The sequence below is a fragment of the Canis lupus genome, chromosome 1, assembly GCF_048164855.1.
Source record: "Canis lupus baileyi chromosome 1, mCanLup2.hap1, whole genome shotgun sequence".
In the NCBI taxonomy this organism is placed as follows: Eukaryota; Metazoa; Chordata; class Mammalia; order Carnivora; family Canidae; genus Canis; species Canis lupus.
The window spans coordinates 105,298,377-105,325,415 of record NC_132838.1 but is presented as its reverse complement, the minus strand read 5'-3'; the positions used below and the strand labels follow the sequence as shown (position 1 = coordinate 105,325,415).

The 27,039-nt window shown below is 39.0% G+C and overlaps 2 pseudogenes; both read left to right on the top strand.

The window, feature by feature from the left end:
- Positions 1–292: 292 nt before the first annotated feature.
- Positions 293–15,048, top strand: LOC140608107 (uncharacterized; annotated as a pseudogene).
- On the top strand, positions 14,099–15,048 carry LOC140600960 (large ribosomal subunit protein uL30-like; annotated as a pseudogene).
- Positions 15,049–27,039: the final 11,991 nt, after the last annotated feature.

The following is a 27,039-nucleotide window of genomic DNA, read 5'->3' as shown; positions in this document are numbered from 1 at the left end:
TTCATGGGGTTTGATCAGGGCAGGTCTGTGATTTGCAGGGGAGGGTCAGTGCTGCTGAGGTCCCCATTGCTGCAGTGTGTATAAGGGCTTCACTGGGAAGGGAATGTGATCTGGAGAAAGGGGTGGCCAAACTCACTTTATGGTGTAGGAGTTTTCTGTCTGTGAGCCCCACCTGTGGCAGGGGCAGTAGATGGTTGTCTCTCCCACATGGTGAGGACTTCCCTGTGTGTGCAGTTGTGGCATATTAAATGGCATATTTTCAACTTTCAAGGTTGACTTCTAAGGAAGATTCATGTTGCTTGAGGAAGAAACTCAGAAGAGGAGGAAGAGACAAGAGGAGCTGGAAATGGCTTTTTCTCAGGTAAAATCATATTCTTGGTTGATGTTCAGTTACTCCTTCCTATTGGGCTTGTCAATCTCTAAAGTATCCTTGACACATGCTTGCTTACACTCACTTAGGCCTTCCCTCAGCCCCTCTCCTTTCCACTTAGATTCCATCTCTTGATGATGCAGTGACGTGGAGTCTATGAGGAAACTCCATTGGGCACATCCTGCTGGGCTTCACACCAGGCGTGGATTGGAGATGGGTGGGGGCCCCGTGGTGTCATTAAGGTTGGGCAGCAGGGATTGTTGGGGGCCACATCTGGGTGCACTCTGTTAGTTCTCTGTGAGCTAGGGTAAAAGAAACTACACATAGAAATCATGTGTGTGATTTAATATCCACAGATATTGTATCTACAGATACCCAGTAACTTCTAGAAAAAGAGAGCAATATGTATGAGAAATCTGTTCTGCCTGCTTTTATGCCACCTTGGAAGCTGAGCAAATGAGTCACTGCCTTCAAAATTTTAGTGATTAGGGGTGCCTGGCTGGCTCAGTCAGAAGAGCATGTGACTCGATCTCAGGGTTGTAAGTTCGAGCCCCACATTGGGTGTAGACACTACTTAAAAAAAAAAAAAAAACACTTCAAAATTTTAATGATTGGGAATGGAATGGAAAGTTTTTATTCATCAGTTTTATAATATGAAATCAACCTTTTTGAATTTGGATGGCTTTTATTTCTTTTCCTTGGTAATTTCTCTGCCTAGGATTTCTGGTACTCTGTTGAATAATAATGCTAAGAGCATGGATCCTTGCCTTCTTTATCTTAGAGGAAAAGTGGTCCATCTCTCAGTATTGAGTATGTGGGCAGTGTGCTTTGATTATGTTGGGGTAGTTTGCTCTTCCAGGTTTGTTGAGTGTTTTTATCCCGAAAGGTTGCTGAATTTTGCCAAAGGCTTTTTCTGCATTAATTGAGATGATTAGGGTGGGGTTTTCCCCCTTCATTCTATTAGTACATTCTGTTAGTGTACTGCATGCATTCTTTTGTTCTTGTATCTTTATCTGGGATTGGTATCAGAGTCATGCAGATTTCATAGAATGAGTTTGCAAGTGTTTCATCTTCAATTCCTTGGATGGTTTTTAGCAGGATATGTTAATTCTTCTGTAAATGTTTAGTAGCATTCTTTAGTAAAGCCATCTGGTCCTGGGTTCTTTGTTGGAGATTTTTTATTCCTGCCTGTATGTCCTCTGTAGGTCCTTCTGTTCACATTTGTTATTTCTTCATTAGGTCTTAGTAGGTTGTGTGTTTCCATGAATTTACCCTTGTCTTCTAGGTTACACATTGTTGGCATGGTATTGTTCACAGTACCCTCTTATAGTCCTTTCTAAAACTTGCTGTGTCATTAGTTGGAATGTCCTCTCTTTTATTTCTTTTTTTTAAAAAAAGATTTATTTATTTGAGAAACAGAACATGAGGAAAAGGGCTAGAAGAAAGGGTGGGTAGATTCTTTTAATATTTTAAAGATTTTAGGGATGCCTGGGTGGCGCAGAGGTTTGGCGCCTGCCTTTGGCCCAGGGCGTGATCCTGGACACCCGGGATCGAATCCCACGTCGGGTTCCCGGTGCATGGGGCCTGCTTCTCCCTCTGCCTGTGTCTCTACCTCTCTCTCTCTCTGTGTGACTATCATAAATAAATAAAAAATTAAAAAAAAAAAGATTTTATTTATTCATGAGGGACACAGAGAGAGAGAGGCAGAAACACAGGCAGAGGGAGAAGCAGGCTCCCTGTGGGGAGCCCAGTGTGGTACTCGATCCCAAGACCCTGGGAGCATGACCTGAGCTCAACCATTGAGCCACCCAGGTATCCCCAGGGGGTAGATTCTTAAGTAGACTCCACGCTGAGTGTGGAGCCATGGGGCTCCATTTCACAACCCTGAGATCAGGACGTGACCCCAAACCAAGAGTTGGACGCTTAAGTGACTGAGCCACCCAGGCTCCTCTTTTTTTCTTTCTTTCTTTTTTTAATGGTCTAGCTAAGGGTTTGTCAATTTGTTGATTTTTTTTTCACAAACAACTCTTTGTTGATTTTTTAATATTTTTTATCCTCTTTCATTTATATCTGCTGTAATATTCCTTTCTTCCTTCTGCTAAATTGGGTTGTTTGTTCTTCCTTTTCTGCTTCCTTGGGGTGTAAGATTAAATTTCTGGTTTGAGATCTTCCTGCTTGCTTAATGTACATATTTACCTTTGTAGATACTCCTCTCATTGCTTCTTTCACCACCTCCCTACATTTAGGTATGTTGTATTTTCATTTTCATCTGACACTTTAAAAATTCCTGTAGTTTCTTCTTTGACTCATTGCTTAAGAATGAATTTTAATTTCCACATTTGTGGATTTTTCTATTTCCTTTTTTGCTGTTTGTTTCTAGTTTCAATTCACTGTAGTTAGAGAAGATACTTTTTATGGTTTCAGTCTTCCTAAATTTGTTAAAGATTGTTTTGTGGGATGACATGCAGTCTGTCTTTCACGTGTGCTTTGGAAGACCATATTCTGCTGTTGTTGGGTAGAGTGTTCTGTCTGTCTGGTGGTTGCAATAACTTGAAGTTTTTGAACCCTTCCTATGAACAAGGCATTACTCTAAATGCTTCACATGTACTAACTCACTATCAGCACATTGGGTGTTGCATTTGGTGACAGTGCTGTTCAGGTCCTCTGCTTCCTTCTGGATCTTCTGAAACTGAGCATTGAAGTCTACTGTTACTATTTACTTTATACATAAGGGGGCTTTAATGTTCCATGCCTGTGTGTTTATAATTGTTCCATCTTCCTGGTGAACTGACCTTCTTACCATTATAATGTCCTTTGTCTTAGCGTGTTTTGTCTGATATAATATAGCCACCATTGCCCTCTTTACATTCCTACCGGCATGGAATATCTTTGTCCCTCTTTCATTTTTAGCCTATTTCTGTCCTTACATCTGTGAATTTCAACAGTCTAGCTCTTTGACTCTCTCTCACCCTGTTTTTTCCTCCTTTAACCTCTTTTGCTGGTCCCTGCTCAGGCATACCATATGATGGTGAATGGCAAGAGCCCCAGCCAGCCTCCTTCCTCCACCATAATTTAAGAGGAAAATCATACAGTGCTTTTAACTGGGTCATAACATTTGATGAAATGTTCTTGCTTAATAATAGTTTATTCCCCAGTTTCCTTTTTGTCATTTTTTTTCAAGTATCTAATTTGCTGTATGTTTTTTAATCTTAATCTGTTCAATTAATGTATAACACTGATAATTCCTCTAATCTTTTTAAATCTAATCTTGAACTGTTGGTTTATTAGTGGAATAAACAAACTGACTTTTGTTAATGCTTACACACCTACATTTAAATGCATAAAACTGTATTTATATGTTTGATTCAGGTATTTTCTAGAAACTGGAGTTAAAGTATTCTATATTTTTTCATGTTCATACCACCTCTTTACTAGCTTACTATACAAATTGATAAATTGAATTAAGTACAATTTATACATTTTCATTTTCCCAAAAACACTGAAATACATGTGAATGAAAATAATGAAAAAATCATTCAAAATTATGTTGAGAAAGAACTCTTTGCATTTCAGTTAATTTGTGTTGTTTATATGTGTGTGCACAAGCACATGGATGTGTATGTCCATGGTTTTTATAAAAGACATCACTTCATAAATAAGCTTCATATTTTTTAGCAATTGAAATTATATCTTAAGTGCATTCCATGGCCTTCAGCTCTTTTTATACTGTCAGGTTAATCATTTAAATAGTAGAATAGTGGTAAGATTAGTAATGTTTAGAGGTGCCTGGGTGCTCAGCCAGTTAAGTGCCTTGGTCTCTGGTAATGATCCCAGGGTCCTAGGATGGAGCCCCACTTGGGCTCCCTGCTCAGCAAGGAGTCTGTTTCTCCTCTCCTTATGCCGCTACCGCTGCTTATGTGTGCACATGCTCTCTGCCAAATAAATAAATAAAATCTTTTAAAAAATAGTTACGTTTATGTGCATGCTGCATCTATGAGGACATTTTATGCAGTTCTATATTGTAAACCTTGAGCTTGTTTCAAGTTTTCTCAGAGAAACCTCTGTCAGTGTACTTGCAGTGCTCTGTTACTTAACTGTTTGATTCTTTAGTTTCACTTTTAACACCCAACCACCTGAGCTCATGTGTTTGCCATATCATTTCTTAGCTCCTTGGCCAGAGGAGAGTTTCCTACAGTGCCTCTGACCCAGTATTAGCATTCTCTGTAGGATGGGAACAGATCTTCCCCTAAGGAGCTATTGTGCTGATAGCAAGTTAGTACATGTAAAGCATTTAGAGTAATGCCTCATTCATAGGAAGGGTTCAAAAACTTAAAGTTATTGCCACTGTTTTCTACATCATGGTTTTTAGATTCTGACTTCTCCTTAAAGCCACTGTGAATTTTGTCATCTGAAGATAGCACTTGTGCTCTAGCACATCTAGATAATATCACTCAATATGTGGAACATAAATATCTAATACTTTGTAGAGACAACATAGTATTCACTTCTTATGTGTATGCTTCATTCATATATCGTCCACAGAAATGAATGATCCACACTTATTTGGAGAGTATCATAATCTTTTATGGGAATGCATAAGAAATTAAAATTAGAGACACATAAATTGTTCAGAATACCTTAACATGCATCTGTTGAACACTCATTTTAGCCAAATTGATGCTTATACTTCTCTCTTCTCATTTTGTGTGAATAACTTTCCCCATGGCCTTTCGATGAAATGTGTTCTCATTTCAGGGATGGTTGACCTTCAGGGATATGGCCATAGAATTCTCTCAGGAAAAGTAGGAGTGCCTGGACTCAGCTCAGTGGGCCTTGTACAGGGACGTTATGTTGGAGAACTACAGGAACCTGGTCTCTCTGGGTGAGGATAATGTCCTTCCAGCAGTGGGGATTTGCCATTGGTTATCTTTGCATTTTCCCTTTTTGCTTCCTGGGAGCCCCTGCCCTGCTTAATTGAGATTGAAACGCTCCTGACACAGAAATGAAAAGCTTCATAATGTAGCATCTGGACTTTTACTTTCCTCTTCCTTCAGGGGTTGTTCTAGAGTTTAAGAATACATGAAACCAAAGGGAAAAAAAAAAGAAAGAAAAAGGAATACATGAAACCATATGGCAAACTTTTTAAAATATCCAGTCTTCTATTTTCTTACCCTGTGCTTCTGATTAAGTAATTTTTGGAAGAGAGCTCTGTATCTGCATGTTATACTGTTTCCTATGCACTTAGGAGGCAAGCAGTGGAGGAATTTGTGAATGAATTATTTGTTCTTGATTCATCTGTGATATCCTCTCCCCTCAGCCGAACAAAGAGCCAGGGTTCTGGAAAAGCCATAGCATATCACGTTCACATTCTTTTCTTCTTATGAGCAGTAATTTGTTTCTAACCTGAATATTACATCCTTTCTGGAACAAGGGAGAGTCCTGGACTGTGGAGGACAAAGTGCAAATAGCATAAAACCAAATGAGTGGGAATGTGTGAAAGGTGGGAACACAGGAAAGAGCTCAGAAGGGCAAAGAGGAAGCTGTACCATTAATAGTGTTTGAGAAACTCTGCAGTGGGAGAGTTCTGTGGCAAAACAAAGCCTTCTTTCTTGTGAGCTCCCCAAGGAAATGTTTCTCCTCTCTCATATATCACTCGGACTTCAGGCAAGTCACCTGGGTGGCTCAGTCAGTTAAGCATCCGACTCTTGATTTCAGCTCAGGTCATGATAATCACAGTTGTGAGATCTAGCTCTCTGTTGGGCTCCAGTGTCTGGGGAGTCTGCTTGTAATTCTCTTTCTCTCTTCCCTTTGGCCTTCCCCCAGCTCTCTCATGCTCTCAAAATAAAGAAAATCTTTTTAAAAACCCAAATTAATGCTCTTAGATGGTATGGAATATTGCATATTTTATAGTACATGCAAAAGTTACTTCAACTTTGTCATGTTTATTATGAGATATCCCTTTTCATTATATATATTTTTTCATTTTGCAGTTCTCAACAATTTTGTCTCTGACCTTAGTTAATAAAATTTCTACACCCTCAAAGTATACACTCTGAGCTACATGTATATAGGGGCCAATGAACTGCATAACCGGAGGGCACTGCATAAGTAGGAATTGCTCTATTGCATAACTGTAGGCATAAAATCATAATTGTGACTTCTGACTTCCTTCTCCAGTTCCCTTATAATGTATTTTCCTGACCTGATATTTTAGAAGTCAGCTTTCATATTGTGTGCTCTTTCTAGAATAGAAATCTTCCTTTTATTGTTAAGGGGGAATGTTTAGAGCTCCACAAAGTATAACTTTCTATAATATGGTTAATTATTATTTATTGTTGGTTTTATCAAGGGTTACTAGAATATTTTATTAATTTTTATTATGATTGACAGATGTTTTATGCCATATAACTGACATGTACCAATTGTTAATGTTGTAAAATGGCTTTATTTCATGAGTACAGATAATTTTATAATGGGTATTTATAAAATTTCATTTTGTGAACGTTGTTTCATTAAATTCTTCATTTTCTGGGGTGCCTGGGTGGCTCAGTTGTTTAAGCATCTGCCTTCAGCTTAGGTCAATATCTCAGGGTCCTGGGATCAAGCCCTGCATTGGGCTCTCTGCTCAGTTGGGAGTCTGCTTCTCACTCTCCCTCTGTGCTCTTGCTCTCTCTCAAATAAATAAAATCTTTAGAAAAATTAAATTCTTCATTTTCTCAATGCTATATTTGTTTTGCAATTCTAGATTACCATTTATTTAGATTATTCATCTGATAAGCTTGTTTTGGAGTACTTAGCATTGTAATATATTACCAGTTCTTCAGCATTTATATACAAGTATACAGAAAATTCTGTATAATGTTTTTTTTTTCTCGCCAAGTATGAGATATGCATTTACTGCCCATTGGTATGTGCTTTGGGATGGTGGAAAAATACCCTATCTTACAACAAGTGTTGACAAGGATGTGGAGAAAAAGAACCCTCTTGTACTGTTGTTGGGAATGCAAACTGGTGTAGCCCATGTGGAAAAGAGTATGGAGGTCCTTCAGAAAGTTAGAACTACTAAGATCCAACAATTGCACTACTGGGTATTTACCCCCAAATTATAAAAACACTAATTCAGGGGATCCCTGGGTGGCGCAGCGGTTTGGCGCCTGCCTTTGGCCCAGGGCGCGATCCTGGAGACCCAGGATCGAATCCCACGTTGGGCTCCTGGTGCATGGAGCCTGCTTCTCCCTCTGCCTGTGTCTCTGCCTCTCTCTCTCTCTCTCTGTGACTATCATAAATAAATTTTAAAAATTAAAAAAATAAAAATAAAAATAAATAAAAACACTAATTCAAAGGGATACATACACCCGATAGCAGCATTATTTACAATAGTCAAATTATGGCAGCAGCCCAAGTGTCTATCAACATATGAATGGATAATGGATAAAGAAGATAGATATATACAGTAGAATATTATTCAGCCTTATAAAAGAGAATGAAATCTTGCCACTTGCAATGACATAGATGGAACTAGAGAATATAATGCTAAGCAAAATAAGGCTATCAGAGAAAGACAAATACCATATGATTTCATTTATATGTGGAATTTAAGAAACAAGGCAAACAAGGAAAGGGAGAAGAAAAAGGGAGAGAGACCACCAAGAAGCCACCTCTTAACTATAGAGAACAAACATGGTTACCAGAGGGGTGGTGGGTCAGGGAAGGGTTAAATAGGTGATGAGGATTAGGGAGTGTACCTGTTCTGACAAGGATCAAATGATGTATGGAATTGTTGAATCACTATATTGTACACCTGAAACTAATAGAACACTATATGTTAACTATATTGGAATTAAAAAAGAAAAATATCCTTTCTTTAAGAGCTACTATAATTTTGTACAGCACGAGTGTTTTTGTCATTGGGTGTTTGAAACTTGGCTTTCCTAAAATTAATTTGTATTACAGATGAACACTCTTTCTTTGCTTAAAAAGAATCCTATTTCTTTATTCCTAAAAGTTTGAAGATCATGGGAAGTTTTATAACTTTTCAGTATAAATACTACTTTTGTTGTAATACTATGTTTTCAACACATAATGTTTATTTGTGAACTGTAATTAATAGGATACCTATGGCTGTTTATATCTTATAGATATCTCTCCTACACATGTGATCAAGAAATTACAACCAAAGGAGAACAGTGATACAGAAGTATTCCAGACAGTGATGTTGCAAAGGTCTGAAGGCTATGAAATCAAAGATTTTTTCTTCGGGAAATCCAGGAAAATATGCATGACTTTGAGTGGCAGTGGAGACATAATGAAATAAATTACAAAGAAATGTCTGTATCCCATAAACACAATCTCACTGACAGAAGAGATCAGCATGGTAAAAGTGATGCAGGAAACAAGCATGTTATAAACAGGCTTGGATTAAGCTTTTGGGATGAACTACACATGTGTCAAACTGAAGGTAAAACTTATGAATGTAATGTACTTGAGAAGTCTGTCAACAATGGTTCTGGAGTTTCACCACTTCAGAAAATTCCTCCTAGGGTCCAAACCAACATTGCTAATAAATATGGGAGTGATTTTATTCCCATTGACACTGACGCAAGACCAAAAAGCATATAGGGGGCAGCCCGAGTGGCTCAGCAGTTTAGCGCTGCCTTCAGCCCAGGGCATGAAGCTGGAGACCCGGATCGAGTCCCATGTCGGGCTCCCGGCATGGAGCCGGCTTCTCCCTCTGCCTGTGTCTCTGCCGCGTGCTCTCTCTCTCTCACTAATAATAAATAAATCTTTAAAAAACAAAAAAACAAAAACAAAAAGCACATAGGGAAAACTTTACAAATGTCATGACTGTGGCAAAACCTTTAATCAGGGCTCACACCTCACTAAACATCAGATAACGCGTACAGGAGAGAAACCATATACATGTAATGTATATAGAAAGGTCTTCAGTCAAAATTCAAACCTTGTAAGTCATGAGAGAATCCATACTGGAGAGAAACCTTACAATGTAATGAATGTGGCAAAGTCTTTAGTCAAAATTAACACCTTGCAAATCACTGGAGAATACACACTGGAGAGAAACCTTACAAATGTAATGAGGCAAAGCCTTTAGTGTGTGCTCAAGCCTAGCGGACAATCAGGTAATCCATACTGGAGAGAAACCTTATCAATGTAATGAATGTGGCAAGGCTTTTTGCCAAAGTTTGATACTTGTAAAACATCACAGAATTCATAATGGAGAAAAACCACATAAATGTAATGAGTGTGGTAAAGCTTTCATCCAAAGTGCAAGCCTGATTGGCCATCAGAAAAGTCATACTGGAGAGAAACCATATAAATGTAATGTGTGCTGCAAAGCTTGTATTGTGTGTTCAAGCCTAATAAGCCATCAGGTAATCCATACTGGAGAGCAATCTTATAAATATAATGAATGTGGCAAGGCTTTTATCAAGCATTTGCACCTTAGGTATCATGAGAGAATTCATACTGGAGAGAAACCATACAAATGTATTGAATGTGGCAAGGCCTTCAGACAATGGTCTGACATCAGGATTCACCAAAGAATTCATACTGGAGAGAAACCTTTCAAATGCCATGAGTGTGCAAAGCCTTTACTCAGGGTTCACACCTCACTAAACATCAGATAACCCATACAGGAGAGAAATCATATAAATGTGACATATGTGGGAAGTTCTTCAGTCAAAATTCACACCTAGCAAGTCATTGAAGAATCCATACTGGGGAAAAACCATATAAATGCAGTGCATGTGGTAGAGCCTTTAGTGTGAGGTCAAGCCTAACTTACCATCAGGTAATTCATACTGGAAAGAAACCTTACCAATGTAATGAATGTGGCAATGCCTTTACCAATCGTTCACACCTTAGGCATCATAGGAAAAATCATACTGGAGAGAAACCATGCACATGTGTTGAATGTGGCAAGACCTTTAGGCAGTGGTCTGACATCAGGATTCACCAAAGAATTCATGCTGGAAAGAAACCTTTCAAATGCCATGAGTGTGGCAAAGCCTTTACTCAGGGCTCACACCTAAGTATGCATCAGATAATCCATATGGAGAGAAGCCATATAAATGTGATTGATGTATGTGGGAAGGTCTTCAGTCAAAATTCACACCTAGCAAGTCATCAGAGAATCCATACTGTAGAGAAACCTTACAAGTGTAATGAGTGTGGCAAGGTCTTCAGTCAAAATTCACACCTTGTAAATCACCAAAGAATCCATACAGGTGAGAGACCTTACAAATGTAATGACTGTGGCAAATCCTTCAGTGTCCATTCAAGCCTAAGTAACATCAGGTAATCCATACAGGAGAGAGACCTTACAAATTAATGAGTGTGGCAAGGCTTTTAACAGGGGTTCACACCATAGGCTTCATGAGAAAATTCATACTGGAGAAAAGCCATACAAATGTATTGAATGTGGCAAGGCTTTTAGACAATGGTCTGACCTCAGGATTCACCAAAGAACTCATTCTGGAGAGAAACCTTACAAATGCCATGAGTGTGGCAAAGCCTTTACTCAAGGCTCACACCTCACCAGTCATCAGATAATCCATACTGGAGAGAACCTTACAAATGTACTGAATATGGCAAGACTTTTAGATATTGCCTTAAATGCAGGGTTCACCAAATAGCTCATATTTACAAGTACAACAAATGTTGTAGTTTTAACTACAAAGTTTTAAATTCATATTTTTCACTAGATAAGAGTAAATATGTTGGAAATAAATACATATATGTGTGGCAAAGTTTTTACCCAAAGATCAAAAATTGGGGAACATACTACAGCAATACCTTATAAATGCAAGGAATATGGCAAAGCCCTTACCTGGGGTTCCAATTATTTTGCAAAAACAGAGTCCGTGTTGAAGAGAAACCATGTAAATGTGCAGAGCTGTTATCCGGGCCTCACAATGACATCAGAATATACATCTTTCAGAGAAACCACACAAAAGTAATGGTCATACTTGGGCTTCTGTCCCAACATAAAAACTGTGGAACACTGGAGGATTTATATCAGAGAGCCACCTTACAAATATGAAGAATGTCCTAAGATTTTTCATCAAATGTAATGAGAGAATTTATGAAGGGGAAACTACACTAAATCCGTTGAATGTGGAAACACCTTTAAGAAACTGTGTGTCCTTGGGATTCACCAATGAATTTGTACAGGGGAGAATTCTTAGAAATTCTTACAAATTTGGTAAATTTTTTGACAATTCACAGATCACACATCAGAGAATCCAGGAAAAACTGGATATAACTGGAATAAGTCTTTAGTTCTTTGAGATTAACCTGAGATGTTACTGCAGAATAATTATGTCAATGTTAAAACTTCTATGGGAACAGGAACATGTGTGGAAGTAGCTCATTATTTTCTGTGTATAAGATATTTATTTACTTGAGTTTTCTTGAAAAGGCTCTGTTACTACTTATGAGTTTCAACCTGAAGTTTGATCTTAAGCCTTCCTTACAGGCCTTTCCTGATGGTCTCTGGATAAGATGAAGGGGCCTACTTCATTGGGTGAGACTCATTCATATCCATGTTCCCTGAAACAACAAGGACACTGAGTTGTCAGATTCAGTATTGTGTGAATTTGCATTGGAGGAGGGGCAGAGAATAATGCAAAACCACCACAGAAGTTGTCATGCTAGTTACATTCAGGGCCCCCTTCTCTGGCTGAATTATAAGGATTGGCCTTTTCATGGGAGGACAATGATAGTTTGTTTCCTAGGGATTATGTGGTAGAAACAATGCAAGGGAAGATGGTAATAGCAGTTCTATACTGTGAATGACAAACTGATATGTTATTAACGACTGATTTCCCTTTTCTTGGAAATTGAAGATAGTGATTATCTGAGAAAGCAGTGGAATGGAAAGAACCAGAACAGTATGTGCATGATTCATAGTTAACTCCTGCCATTACCTTTTGCTACTGTTTTCTTCAGAATGTATCATAGCTCTAATGCTTTAATTAACAAAGTTTAAATAATTTTCCCATAATCCTGAAGGAGTCATGTTCTTTTTCCAACACAGTTTATCCCACCTCTGTAGAGTACTTCATAACACACACTAACAGTGCACCATTAGGCTCTCAAGGTTGAAAGAATCTATAATTTCCTTCCATGATAGAATCAAAGAACAATTTGGGGATTATATACTTACCCTTTGCACCTGAATTATTCTCTCCATATTCTGCCCCAGGATATTTATGTTGCAATAATGAAAAATGCCATAGCAATGCAAGTTCAAGACTCTGCTCCCCTAAAACCTGCCCCCCATCCATGAATATGCACCATGGAATTATATTTCTTAATGTGTTTTGTGCCCAAATAAAAACTCATGGTATGCACCTTGATTTAAATAAAGCAAAAATAGGGATGGCTGGGTGGCTCAGTGATTGAGCATCTGCCTTTGGCTCAGGGCGTGACCCCAGAGTACCAGGATCAAGTCCCACATCAGGCTCCCTGTGTGGAGCCTGCTTCTCCTTCTGCCTATGTCTGCCTCTCTGTGTCTCTCATGAATAAATAAAATCTTTTTTATTTTTATTTATTTTTTTAAAGATTTTATTTATTTATGAGAGAGAGGCAGAGACACAGGCACAGGAAGACGCAGGCTCCATGCAGGGAGCCCGACGTGGGACTCGATCCTGGGACTCCAGGATCATGCCCCGGGCTGAAGGCAGGCACAAAACCCACTGGGCCACTCAGGGATCCCATAAAATCTTAAAAAAAAAAAAAGAAAGGAACATAGCATGAAAAATTCAGAAATAAAATAATTTCAAAAATAAGCTAAAAATTGAGCTTGGAGCAGTCATGAAGTAATTTAGGATGAACAGTATACAGTGAGAACATTTGTTTATTTTATAGATACAGGGAGAACATTTGTTTATTTAATAGATAAATTAGGAATTTCATATATACACCCTCCAAGACATCTTTTGTTCTTTTGCACTGTGGCCATCCACTTGAACAGGTGGAACCCTAAACAAAGTTGGGTTTGGATATCAAGACTGGTGATACCATGCACTAAAAGTGTTATGAGAACATTGGTTACCTAATGAAAAGTTCTAGGGTTAGCACAGGAAACTTCCAAACTGGTCCAAAAATGACTTGAGGGAACAGGAAATGGTGACTGATTTGGAGTGCTAAAGTGGTTAATGGGTGGAGCTGTCGGGAAGGGTGCCCATTGTGGTTTGAACTTCCAGCTGGTTTCAAGGAGGAAGCACCCAAGCTTTTATTATCAGCTTGCCCAGATAGGCAGAATAGAGGTTGTAATGAGCCTTAAAAGTTGTCCGTAGTCAACCATCAAAACTGGATACTCTTTAGTAAAAACACTGAATGTATACCCACAAAATTCCTGATTTCTTGGTTGGGAAAAACAAAATTTTCTTCATGCCAATAATGTATTCCTTTTCCTCCTGTTCACATAGTTTCCGTTGTATGGTATGGTTGTTGAAAATGCTTATTAAATGCTATTTAGGGATCCCTGGGTGGCGCAGTGGTTTGGCGCCTGCCTTTGGCCCAGGGCGCGATCCTGGAGACCCGGGATCGAATCCCACGTGGGGCTCCCGGTGCATGGAGCCTGCTTCTCCCTCTGCCTATGTCTCTGCCTCTCTCTCTCTCTCTGTGACTATCATAAATAAATTAAAAAAATTTTTTTAAATGCTATTTAGATAAATTGCCCTAAGATATTTTTACACTAGTTTAATGCAAGTTGTTTGGAAATGTTTATTAGATAAAAAAACTACTACTAGAAGCAAATCTCCAAAGGATTTTAAAAGATCAATTTCAAGTAGCTGCATCTCTGAAAACAGGGCAGAGCAATAGCAAAGAAAAAAAATTCCTTTGGTTCCAGAAAATCTGAAAAAGAGGAAGGCTTCTCAGGCCCTTAAAGCCACTCAAACAAAGCAGACTTGGACAAGAAGGAGTAGAAGAAAGGAAAAGAACTCAAGTTTAAGCAACTGTAATGGTTCCTAAATGATACTTGGTGGCAGCAGTGTGACAGGGTGCACCTTAGACAACTGGAAGTGAAACCTTGTGGCTTGGAAGTGCCAGATAAACATTCCTTGGCCTTCGTTGTACATATCCAAAGGATTAATGGGGTGAGTTCACTGGTGCAGAGGACCATTGCAGGGCTGTGTCTGCAGATTTTCAGTCGTGTCTTTTTCAGAGTAACCCCCCAGACCATGAAGATGCTGAGGATAGTGGAATCTTATGTGACCTGGGATTTCCAAATCTGAAGTCTGTCCGGGACCTCATCTTGAAATGTGGACAAGCCAAGGTCAAGAATAAGTCCATCCCTTTGACAGACAACACAGTGATTGAGGAGCACCTGGGGAAGTATGGTGTTATTTGCTTGGAAGACCATTCATGAAATTGCCTTTCTGGGGAACTCTGAATTCTTACGTCTTTCCATCTCTCAGTGGCCCATCATGCCACCAAGAATCGAGTAGGCTTTCCTCAAGGAGGTGGGTTTACCTGGCTATCAAGGTGAATGCATCAATCAGCTCATTCAGCAACTGAATTAAACCCAGAATATTTAAAAGCACAGCACATTGGTGGCATGTGTTTTGTCTTCTGGAATTGTCACCAGTATCTTCAAAGATTACTTTCTGCTATATCTTCAGAAACTAGAGGAAGGGTAAAGGAAAAGATGATGATGCTCCTGGCAGGCACTTCTCATCACAGCCCAGTTCCAAGGAAAAGTTCCAATGTGTTTTCCACATTGGCTCCCACTGCCACCTCTCAAGTCAGCAAAGGACTCATGCCATGGAAGGAGTCCTGCTGTGTCACATCTTCTATCCTGAGGTTTAATGTTGGTGAACAAATACCCAAACCTGAATACAAAATAGCAGTGGAGGAGCAGCCCGGGTGGTTCAGCAGTTTAGCATTGCCTTCAGTCCAGGGCCTGATCCTGGAGACCCGGGGTCAAGTCCCACGTCAGGCTCCCTACATGGAGCCTGCTTCTCCCTCTGCCTGTGTCTCTGCCTCGTGTGTGTGTGTGTGTGTGTGTGTGTGTGTGTCATGAATAAATAAAATCTTTTTTAAAAAGGATATAAAAGATTAATTTCAAACTATGATCTTAAGATCTATGTTACCTGATCTGTTTTCAAATGTAGTAAAAAAAAAAAAACTTAATATAGTTTTTCTTTACTGTGATATTTTTCCTTTCACACATTGTGACCCAGGTGGTATGTTTAGTTTACATTTTCCCCCTGTTTTATAACAAGCGGTACATAAACCCATGGGTTGTTTTGAGACTTTTGTGACATGAAAATGCACATAAGGCACATAATTTTGTACAAAGTAGGTACAAAATATGGAGTTCCTTCAGGTCTTCAGTGACGTGACTTGAATGGCCAGATGGTTAACTGAAATCTCATGTGATAGTTGGTTGTGGTCAGGGGCTTGAAAATCAAGTGTGTGGAGGTTAACAACCACACAGTGAAGTAAATGAAAATATAATGACGAATAAGATAGAAAGTCGCTGAGATTCCAACTGTAGTTTCTGACAAGGCGATAATCTGCATTATAAATTCCTGGAGTCACTCTGCCATTTCCCAGTAACTGATACCTTTCAGATCCAGAGGACCCTGCACTGAAACATGGGCTCATATTTCTTCTACTTTTTCCTTTTTGAGCAATCATACATGATATATTTTTAAAAGATTTTTATGTATTTATTCATGGGAGACACAGAGAGGGAGAGACATAGGCAGAGAGAGAAGCAGCCTGATGTGGGACTTGATCCCAGGGTCCTGGGATCACAGTCTCAACCACTGAGCCATCCAGGTGCCCCGACACATATTTTAAATTTCAGTTTTCAGGTGTAAATTGTTAGTATGTAGAAATGCAATAGATTTTTACATGCTTTTGTATTCTAACATCTTGTAAATTTTACTTTTCCTAGGAATTGTACATTCCTTTGGATTCTCTACATATACATCTTCAAAAATGTTCCTGGTGATGCAGTGAAAAATTACCACAAACTGAATGACTTCAACTAATATGTATTCTCTTACAATTCTGGAGGCCACATGTGTAAATGGATCCAATTTGTTTTCTTACCTTCCCACATCCAGAGGCTGCTTATATCCTCTGCCTGATAGTCCCCTTCCTCCATTTTTAAAAGCCAGCAAGATAGCGTCTTAAAACTTGTTTAACTCTTCCTCTTGGCTTCCATCACTTCACCAGCTTCTACATGACTAATTCTACCTGCATCCTTTTTTAAAAAAATTTTTATTTATTTTTTCATGAACAGAGAGAGGCAGAGTCACAGGCAAAGGGAGAAGCAGGCTCCATGCAGGGAGCCAATTTGGGACTCAATCCTGGAACTCCAGAGCCGAAGGCAGACGCTTAACCGCTGAGCCACCCAGGTGTCCCTACCTGCATCCTTCCTATAAGGATCCTCAGGACCTTACCACACTTACCAGATCATCCAGGATAATCTCCCACCTCACGATCTTCACCAGAGCACATCTGCAAATTCCCTTATAACATTTATGGTAACACTCCCATGCTACAGGCATGAGGATGTGGCTCTCCTTTGGGGTGGGGCATTATTCAGCTTAGCGCAACCACGATGTCTTCTGCAAACGGGTACAATATTAACTTCCTTTTCTCTATCACTTTTGTTTATTCCTCTTCCTTTGCTTCACTGGGTAGAACTTCTAATAACATGTCAAATACCAGTGGTGAAAGTGGACATCTGCACCTTGTTCCCAATATCTGGGGATAAAGCATCCAGTCTTTCACCATTAATTATGTTTGCTCTAAGTTTTTTATAGGAGTTCTTGACTGAGTTGACGAAATGCCCTTCTGTTCCAAGATTATTTGAAATCTGTTCCTAGTTTTCCAAAAGGTTATATAGTAAATGGGTGTTGAATTTTGTCAAATGCCTTTTTTTAAAAATATTTCATCTATTTATTCATTAGAGAGAGAGAAGAGAGAAACAGACACAGGCAGAGGGAGAAGCAGGCTCCATGCAGGAAGCCCGACACGGGACTTGATCCAGGGTCTCCAGGATCACACCCTGGGCTGAAGGAGGCGCTAAACCACTGAGCCACCTGGGTTGCCCCCCCGCCCTTTTTAAAAAGATCTCATCTATTTATTAATGAGACACATACACACACACACACACACACACACAGCGCAAATGCTTTTTCTATATCAGTTGACAGGATCCCATGATTTTTCTTCTTCGGCCTCTTAACATGGTCTATTATACTGACTGGAGTTTGAAACAGCCTTCTGTCCCTCGAACCCATTCGGTCATGGTGCACAATTCTTTCTTTTTAAAAAATTCTTTCTGTGTATTGTTGATTTCTTTTTTTTTTATTTATGATAGTCACAGAGAGAGAAAGAGAGAGAGGCAGAGACACAGGCAGAGGGAGAAGCAGGCTCCATGCACCGGGAGCCGGACGTGGGATTCGATCCCGGGTCCCCAGGATCGCGCCCTGGGCCAAAGGCAGGCGCCAAACCGCTACACCACCCAGGGATCCCTGTATTGTTGATTTCTACTGGTAATATTTTGCTAAGAATTTTTACCTCTTCATTTGGGATTTAGTTGGTGGTTATCTTTTTTCTCCCTTAATGTTTTAGTGTAGTTTGGGCATTATGCTAATAATGGCAACATAAATTTAGTTGGGAAAAGTACTGCCTCCCATTCAATCTTCTGAAAGAAATTGTGTAGAATTTCTGTTGATTCTTTGTAAGTTTGAAATAATTGTCTAGTGTTGCTGTTGTGACTTTGTTGTATTAACATTTGTTACATAGAGCCTTAGATGTCAGATAGTGAGCCATGATTCAACAAAAGACTATAGGGGAAAATGAAGTAGAGAAGTTTATTACAGATATTACAGATCTGGGAGAAGTATTCTGCACCCCTACAGGGGTCATGTGAGGAGGCTAAGGCAGGGTACAGGCAGAAATCTTAGGGCAGGATCTAAAGGCACATGCCTTTATTAGTATCCTTCAATGGAATGTTTTGGGGTTCTGGGCTAAGGCCACATTGGTCAATTCAAACCAAACCAAACAGAGCAGGGTTGTGGTAAGCTTTTAGGGTTCAAGGTGTCTTATCTAAAGAGGCCAAAGGGAAAGCCCTGGGAGGTGGAGGAGAACGCTTATCATAGGAATGGTTGGGAGAGTTGTATCAACCAACATTTGCCTAGGACTCTGTGGTCTCTTAGAATCTAGGGCATGTGCTCAAGTGAGGAGCCAGTATCAGCTCAAGGTCCATGCAGGCCACGTGGCCACACAGAATGGAGGATAAAGCACCAATATTAACTGAACTCTCAACAAGGCTTCTTTTTGGGGAGGGCATTTTAAAATTACTAATTTACTTGGCAATTCAAAGTATACCTATTATCTATTTCACATGGGTGATTTGTGGTAGGGTGTTCATGTAGAGGAATTGATCCATTTCACCTAAGTTTTCAAGTATATATGTGCAGAGTTTTTTATTTGTCCCTTACTATCCTTTTAATGTTTGCAGGTTCTGGAGTAATACTCCCTGTTTAATTTGTTATGAGTAATTTGTGTTTTCTCTTCTTTTCTTTGATAGTTTTGCTAGTGAATTGTGAATTTCATTGATCTTTTCAGTGAAGCAGCTCTTTTATTTTTTATCATTTTCCTGTTTTCAATTTTACTTATTTTTGCTTTTGCCTTTACTATTTCCTTCTTTCTGCTTGGTTTTTGTTTATTTTTTCTCCACTCTGAACTGCAATTTAGATTATTCCTGGATATTTTTCCTCTTTTTTAGTGTAAACATTAAGTGCTATCAATTTCCCTCTCAGTACTGCTTTAGAGACACCTCACAGATTATGACATATTGTATTTTCATTTTCTTTCAGCATGTGTGTTTTTCCATGAGTCTTCCTCTTTGGCCTGTGGATTATTTGAAGTTATGTTATTTCATTTCCAAATGTTCAGAGATTTTCCTGTTAACTTTCTGGTTTTGATTTATAGTTGGATTCTTTTGCGGGCAATGAACACACTCTATGATTCTGTTCTTTTAAATTTGTTAAGGGGTGTTTTATGACCCAGAATATGATCTGTCTTGGCATATGTTATTTTAAAAATGTGTAATCTCCTGTGTTTGGGTAGTGTAGCAAAAATGCTGATTAGATCCTGTGACTTGATGGTGGCATAAAATTCATCAGTGTCCTGCTGATTTTCTGTGATCATTCTATCAGTTATTAAGAGAGATGTCCTGAAGTCTTGGGCTGTAACTGCAAATGTGTCTGTTTCTCCTTTCAATTGTTGCTTCACATATTTTGCAGCTGTTCATTGGTGCACATACACTCAGGATTGCCAAATCACCTTGTTTGATTGACCCTTTTATCATTATTTACTTTCCCCCTTTTTACTCAGTAAATTTATTTTCTCTGAAATCTGATACTAATACAGATGTCCTGCTTTCTTTTGATTGATATTTACATGGTATAAGTTGTACTATGCTGTTGACATTGTGAGTCAGATAATTTTTTTATGTGGAAAGCTGTACTGTGCAGTGTAGGATATTTAGCAGCATCACTGGCCTGTACCCACTGTACCAGACGAGTAGAAGCACCACAATTATGACATAAAAAAGACCTCCGGAACTTGGCAAATTTTTCCTTTGCAAATATTATCACCCCTATATACAATCTCCACCAATATAGAGATCAGGAAAGCAAAGACACTAACATGCCACTTAACATAGTATTACAATAAAAACCTAACATCAAAAATGAACAAGCCAATTTGTAAGCAGGATTTAAGGATGTAACTGTGTCTCATCTCCAGTTGGTAAAACTTGCCATTAAGAAATGCTTTGAGGGTCTGGGCCCCTGGGTGGCATAGTCAGTTCAATATCCATTCTTGGTTTTAGCTCAGATCATGATCTCAGGGTTGTGAGATTGAGTCCTGGGTTGGTCTCTGTGCTCAGCACGGAGCCTACTTGAGAGTCTGTCTCCCTCTTCCTCTGCCCCTCCTATTCATGCTCTCTCTCAGATAAAGAAATAAATCTTTAAAAAATTCTCTGAAGGTCCAGGGCAAGTTAAAATGCAAAATCATGGCAATGTCTAAACGAACGACATGGCCTAATGTCCTTTGAAGTAACCTGCAGTTGATTAAAGTCTCTCCTGTGGAATTGCTCCTTTTGGACAAGATGGTTTAGTGGATAGAGAGCACAGGTATGGCTCTGCTAGAGGGCTCTGAGAAGCTCAAAGACCCTGAAAGAAATCTAAAGAGTTTAGCATGTCTTGCAAAACCTGGTCATTGTAGCTAATGGAAAATGTAGCTGTTTGGTATCACATAAAGTGCTATTAAAAAATACCCTGCTGTTGACGGTGCACCAAGTTTGTACTGTAACGAAACTGTGATATTGTCAATGTACACAAATCTTTAGGACTATACAATTTGATAGGAAGTAGCTGAGGAAGTGTTGTACAAGGTAGGCAGAGTTTCTAATACTCTAGCAGATGTAACTAGGTGAAGTCAAGAACAGTGTAACACCAAGTACAAAGGACTGGACAGCTACTCTCAGGAGGAAAGCAGGATCTGAGGAAAGGATCATTCCTCATTCCTCTCATGATTTCTGTGGACCAGAGACTGCTGGATCCCTCCTTTCCTTTTCTTTTCCGAATGGGAGGGTTTATTGAGGTATTTCTCTGTTCTGCCATAATGTGTTATGAGTGAGGACTCTACATAAGGCTCTCAACCAAGAGGAATCTCACGAGATTATTACAACACCCTCATATGTCACTGAAGTCATGTTTTGGTAGATTTTTTTTTTCCTTTCAGGACAAAGGTAAATGTATTTTGTGTGAACAAAGGAAAAATTATTTCTGATAGAAGCTGTACTACTGTAAATTGTAATATCATTTCCAATTAATTATCACCCTCTTGTGAGAGTTTGCATGCCTGCTCTTTGACTTAGGCAACCCTTCTCTTTGAGGTGGTTACACTTCTTGCCCAATTTATAGCCAGCTTGGCTGATTTGGTATAAGTATAATGGCATATTTTAATTGTCAATGTAGGTTTTAAAAGCTTTGTCTGCTCCTTCAACCGTTCCTTCTCTCTGGTGCAAGAATGGTATGTCCCACATACACTGGTTTTACTCTAAATCCCAGAGTAATGACAGAACCAAGCAAGAGGTGAATAATGGTGGATGTGACATGAGGAAGAAATAAATGTTTGTTGTTTTAAGACCATGAGAATGCAGGGAATTTATTTTATTTATACTACAGAAAAGCTTCTAGAAAGTTGACTGGTACTTTCTCTTTTCTCTTTACCCATCTGAACCTCCCAAAGTCATTATCTCCAGTAATTGTACCACCTTTGAAGTCATATTTTCAGTAATACCCTTACTGTATTATCTCCCTCATTCCTTCCATTTTATGTTCTCTACTTCATTTTTATAATATCCATTTATTTTTAATTCATATATAAACACATTGCCTTTCATCATCTAACTACCCCCAGTAGAGTGTATTCTGTTATAACCTTCTCAACTGTTTTATCATAACCAAATATTTATAATTAAACCTCAAGAAATTTGCCTTCTTTCACTGTGCTGCCTTCACCTGACTAATAAGCAAGTCTCAGAACTGGATGATTTCACTTATCAACTTACGTTGCATTATAAGCAGGAGGTTCACATTGATTGGTCAAACACCCCACGCAAACAAACAAATAAACAAACAAACAAAAAAATCAAAGAACCCTCGGACTTACAGGTGTTCTGTTGCTGTCTCTTTTCCAGGGCTGTTTTTCAATTTCTCCTACTGTGGTGGCAAATTATAAATGTTCTGCTTTCACTTTCATTCAGTTTAGGATACATTCTAATTTCTAATTTCTTCTTTGTCCCAGGGATAGTCACAAGGAGGTAATTATTTTCCAAAAATTTGTGGATTTTCCAGAGATTTTTCTGTTATCAATTTTTCTTTTTTTTCTTTTTCTTTTTTTTTTTTTTGTTGTTGTTATCGATTTCTATCATAATTCCACTGTGGCACAGACATATTTTGTGTGATGTGAATTCTTTTAAAATTCAGCAAGACCAGTTTGATATGGTTTCTCTTGGTAAAGTGCTGTGTGTACTTTAAAGATTGTATATAATTCCCTTGTTAGGTGGAATGTTCTTATAAAGGAAAAAGTCAGTTTTCCTCCTCCAGTGTAGGGAGAAATACGGTTCTTCCCTACTGTGTGCTGCCTTCCTCTGGGTCTGTCCTACAATTCACACAGAACACTTCACTTGTGACACTTCTGGTCACAAACATGTGGAGGTTTTCTCCCAAATCAACAGGTCAGTCTCTGGTGCCTACAATTCACCTCAACTCTGATACTATCTACCTGGATTACCACACACACACACACACACACACACACAAAACACACTTTTAGACACTAGTTGCAAGTCCAGGTTGACATCTCTGCTTCTAACTACTGGCTATAGATCAGAGGTTCCAACAATCCCCCCATTGGCTTTGATTAATTTGCCAAAACAGCTCACAGAAGTCAGGGAAACACATTTACCAGTTTATTAAGGGATATGAGAAAGGATATGGATGAATAATCAGATGACGAGATACATAGGATGAGGTCTGGGAAGATCCTCAGTGCAGAAGCTTCTGTCTCCACAGAGTTGGGGTGTGTCACCTGGTGTGACTGTTCGGCAGCCTGGAAGCTCTCCAAACCTTCAACTATTGGGATTTTAAGGAGACTTCCTCACATACGCATGACCAGTCATTAACTCCACTTCAAGCCCCTCTCCTCTCTCTGGAGGGGATGAGGCCCCTCTCTCTATGAGGGGATGGGGCTGAAAATCCCAAGTTCTAATTATGGCTTATTCTGGTGATCAGCCCCAACCAGGAGCTCACCCAGAGTTGCCTCATTATAACAAAAGCTATTCCTAGTGCTCTTATCACTTAGGAAAATATAAAGGTTTTAGGAGCTCTGTGCAGGAATTAGAGGCAGAGACCAAAATATGCATTTTTTATTATCTCACAGTTCTGTGAATGTCAGGTCAGTTTCCTTGACTTTCATGTTACAATTGTCTAGATACTTATTTCTGTCTACTTGTTCTATTATGGAGAGAAGGGACATGGAAATTTCTTGACTATGTGGATTAATCTGTCATTGCCATCCCATTGGTATTTTCAGAGGTTTTGCAGTTCCATTGCTGGGTGCATGGTTTAGGATTCTCATGTCATTGTGGTGAATTTATCCCTTTACAATTATGAAATAGATTTCATTATCCCTGGTCATGGGATAGGGATAATGAAATATGCTCTTTAATTAACTTTGATCTTAATATACCTATTCTATTTTTAATAGTTTAATAGTAATATGTTTACCTTTTTTTCATGATTTTACTTGGTGTGTCCTTTAATTTTTGAAGTGAATTTCTTGTAGGAAACATATTATCTGTCTTTTAAAAATACAATTGACAATTTTTGCTTTGCACTGGGATCTTTAGGCCATATCCTTTAAATTATCTTGCTATTGGTTACATGTCTTCGTTCTTTTCCCTTTTTCTGTCTTCTTTAAAATAACTGAATTTTATAGGGGGTTTCATTCTAATTTGTTGTTGTTTACTGGTGTTAGCTATAACTAAATTGTTTAAGCATTTGCTTTATGACTTATCAGTCTACCTTCATGTGACTTGATACTTCTTCTTACAGAGCACCAGGCCTTACTTTCCACATTTACTTCCATTTCTCTAGTCCTGCCCTGTGCTATCATTATTTATAGGTTTACTTTTACATATGTTATAAACATATGTATGAGACCATTCATTTCTTAAATAATCTACTATATTTTAAAGAGATTTAAAAATAGGAAAACAGGGGATCCCTGGGTGGCGCAGCGGTTTAGCGCCTGCCTTTGGCCCAGAGCATGATCCTGGAGACCCGGGATCGAATCCCACATCAGGCTCCTGGTGCATGGAGCCTGTTTCTCCCTCTGCCTGTGTCTCTGCCTCTCTCTCTCTCTCTCTCTGTGTGACTATCATAAATAAATAATAGGAAAACATCTTAAATTTACCCATATATTTACTATTTCTGGTGCTCTTAATTCCTTTGTGTAGATCAGAAGGCTGCAACCTACAGGAGTCAAATATAGCCTACCATCTGTTTTTTTTTTTTTTTTAACTTTTAAAAAAAATTTATTTATTTATTCATGAGAGACACACAGAGACAGAGGGAGAGAGGGGCAGAGACACAGGCAGAGGAGAAGCAGGCTCCATGCAAGGAGCCTGACATGGGACTCAATCCTGGGTCTCCAGGATCAGGCCCTGGACTGAAGGTGGCACTAAACCACTAAGCCACCCGGGCTGCCCCTACCATCTGTTTTTAAGTGAAGTGGAAGTGGAAGTGGAATGTAGCCACACCTTTGATCCAACTGGAATAGTTGTAACAGAAACAGTATGGTCTAGAAGTACCTGGATGGCTCAGTTAGTTGAGCAACTGCCTTTGGCTCAGGTCATGATCCCGGGGTCCCAGGATTGACTTCTGTTATCAGGCTCCCTGCTCAGCTGAAGTCTGCTTCTCCCTCTGCCTCTGCCCCTGCTTGTGCTCTTTCTCTCTCAATTAAGTGAATATTTATATTACTAAAATCTTAAACAAACAGTATGGCCTACAAAGAATAAAATATTTACTATCTGCTCCTTATATAAAAAGTTTGGTGATGTTGCACATAGAGTCACATTCTTACCACATCTGAATTAGTATAAAATTTGGGATGTGAAACATATTGAAAAGTCAATTTTGTAGCCAAATATTAGGCACTGATGACACAAGATTGATCTCAATTGGAAGTGTAAAAGTGGAAATAACTGGGAGTCAGTAGGTCTTGTAATCATGAGGAAAACCTAGGAAATATGCAATTTTGTTACTATTCGATTTGAAAGTACAATATTTTATGATATAAAAATATTTATGGGATCCCTGGGTGGCGCAGCGGTTTGGCTCCTGCCTTTGGCCCAGGGCGCGATCCTGGAGACCCGGGATCGAATCCCACATCGGGCTCCCGGTGCATGGAGCCTGCTTCTCCCTCTGCCTATGTCTCTGCCTCTCTCTCTCTCTCTCTGTGACTATCATAAATAAATAAAAAAAAATTAAAAAAAATATTTATGATATTGACATTGAAGATATAATTACTGAGGCATAAAAGACCCACCAGTTTTACTTGATATACATTTCCAAAAATGGAAGTAGTAGTATACCCATGCTGCAGGAGTAAATAGGAAAAGTATGTATCTTTACAAGTCCTGTAATCAAATCTCCAGGCAATTTTGACAAATGGTATTTGCTACCTTTCCATTAATTCATTAACCCACCTCACTGCTATGTTCCCTTGATAGTGGCAAGGCTGCCATAAATATGTCTTTGTATTCTCCAAACAGATCATCATAATTTTGGATCTATTATATATCATCTTAAGTACGCTGGGGATTATTAAAACTTTAAAAATTCTAACTATAGAGTCCTATTTTTTTTTTAAGATTTATTTATTCATGAGACACAGTGAGAGAGAGGCAGACACACAGGCAGAGGGAGAAGCAGGCTCCATGCAGGCAGCCCAGGACTCCAGGATCACATCCTGAGCCAAAGGCAGACACTCAACCACTGAGCCACTCAGGCATCCTTAGAGTCCCAAATTTTACTTTATTTTAAATCTCCTTGTTTCCTCCCCTCACTTGCTCTTCCTTATTTGTATTTGCAGGATATACCTTCATTGGTTCTGCTCAAATACCACCTCATCATGTGGGCATTGCCTGGAAACATTGTTTAAATTAGGAAATCCTATAAGTCTCTCACTGTACATGAACACACATATGATACTTATTATCATATATTATCCTTATGGACTTGCCCTTATAGAATACAAGCTACCTGAAAGCAGGTAATTTTGTTTCCTGCTAATACCAGTGATTAGAATAGTTCCTGATTAATAGAATGAGTGAATGTATTTCATCAGTGCAAAGTAGAAAGTTACTGCAGTGCATAAGCTCTGCAGGAGAGGGAGAAGCAGATTCCCTGCTGAGCAGGGAGCCTAATGTGGGGGCTCAATCCCAGAACCCTGGGATCATGACCTGAGCTGAAGACAAATGCTTAAAAGACTGAGCCACCCCAGCACCCCTTAAGGGATGTCCTAATAAAGCTTTTCTAAGCTACAAAATTCTAAATTCAAGAATTCCCTCAAATGCTCCATTCTAATCTAAATACAAAATGTTAATCCTATTTCTCAGATAGGACAGTTTTTGTGACAGACCTCCTGGAAAACAGTGGCTGAAACAAACAGGTGGCTTATCATTCCTACATAACATGAAGTGCAGAGTTGTAGTATGGGATGTGGCCAGTCCTCTTGGCAATTCTCTGCCTGCTCTACCTGTCAGCAACCTTCTCTCCTTACAGCAGGATGGACACTGTATGACCAAGAATGGTGAATGGTGAGGGGTATAGCCCTTTTCATGATTAGTTATGTCTTGTTTATGTGTAAATAATAATCCTGGGAAGTTTTTCCAATTAGCTAGTAATTTTAATAGTGTGATTTCAATAAAGATATGAGGGATTTTTTCAAATTTCATATTCATGCCTAAACAACAGAAGGGAAAAGAAAAAGATGTCAGAGAAAACATTTTGCAGACCAAAGTAAAATAACTCTTA